The sequence below is a fragment of the Octopus bimaculoides genome, chromosome 2 (genome assembly GCF_001194135.2).
Source record: "Octopus bimaculoides isolate UCB-OBI-ISO-001 chromosome 2, ASM119413v2, whole genome shotgun sequence".
Lineage (NCBI taxonomy): Eukaryota > Metazoa > Mollusca > Cephalopoda > Octopoda > Octopodidae > Octopus > Octopus bimaculoides.
In genome coordinates this window covers 65,731,400-65,732,093 of record NC_068982.1, presented here as the reverse complement: position 1 = coordinate 65,732,093, position 694 = coordinate 65,731,400, and the positions used below count along the sequence as shown (strand labels likewise).

At 43.4% G+C, this 694-nt stretch overlaps 1 protein-coding gene across 3 annotated transcripts in view; it reads left to right on the top strand.

Annotated features, from left to right (window-relative positions):
• The window catches only part of LOC106868686 (bcl-2 homologous antagonist/killer), a 19,103-nt gene that overhangs the window by 1,048 nt on the left and 17,361 nt on the right, over positions 1-694 (top strand). Inside the window, exon 1 of one of the 3 annotated variants that reach the window (XM_052977802.1) lies at positions 152-247. The exons of the other annotated variants lie outside the window; for them this stretch is intronic. The gene's annotated coding sequence lies outside the window, so the exon portion shown is untranslated. Of the gene's footprint in view, positions 1-151; positions 248-694 lie in introns of those variants that run through there. 3 annotated transcript variants of the gene reach the window in all.

Here is a 694-nt window from a genome sequence, read left to right as displayed (position 1 = left end):
CAGATTGTAGAAAAAAAAAAGCACTTTATAAATTTTGACAAGACCTACAGTGACGGAGACATAAAAACACCAGCATCGGTTGCCAAGCAATGCTCGGGAGACACAGACACACAAACATACACACACACACACACACACAAACATATACATATATACGACGGACTTCTTTCAGTTTCCGTCTACCAAATTCACTCACAAGGCCTTTAGTCGGCCCGAGGCTATAGTAGAAAACAGTAGTGGCTTTGTGGTAAGTAGCTTGCTTACCAACCACATGGTTCCGGGTTCAGTCCCACTGCGTGGCATCTTGGGCAAGTGTTTTCAACTGTATATGTATATATTTGTGTGTGTTTGTGTGTCTGTGTCTCCCTAGCATTGCTTGACAACCGATGCTGGTGTTTTTATGTCTCCGTCACTTAGCGGTTCGGCAAAATAGACCGATAGAATAAGTACTAGGCTTACAAAGAATAAGTTCCGGGGTCGATTTGCTCGACTAAAGGTGGTGCTCCAGCATGGCCACAGTCAAATGACTGAAACAAGTAAATGAGTAAGAGTATATATATAGTTGTAGTATATTGTCAACTTAATGTGACAATCCCAATAAGGGAATACACTACTGCCGTTTAGCCCTAGGAAGCTGGACCGCTTCCTGTCGGCCTTGACACAATTACTGTGTCCTTAAGTCTGCGAGGGGAAC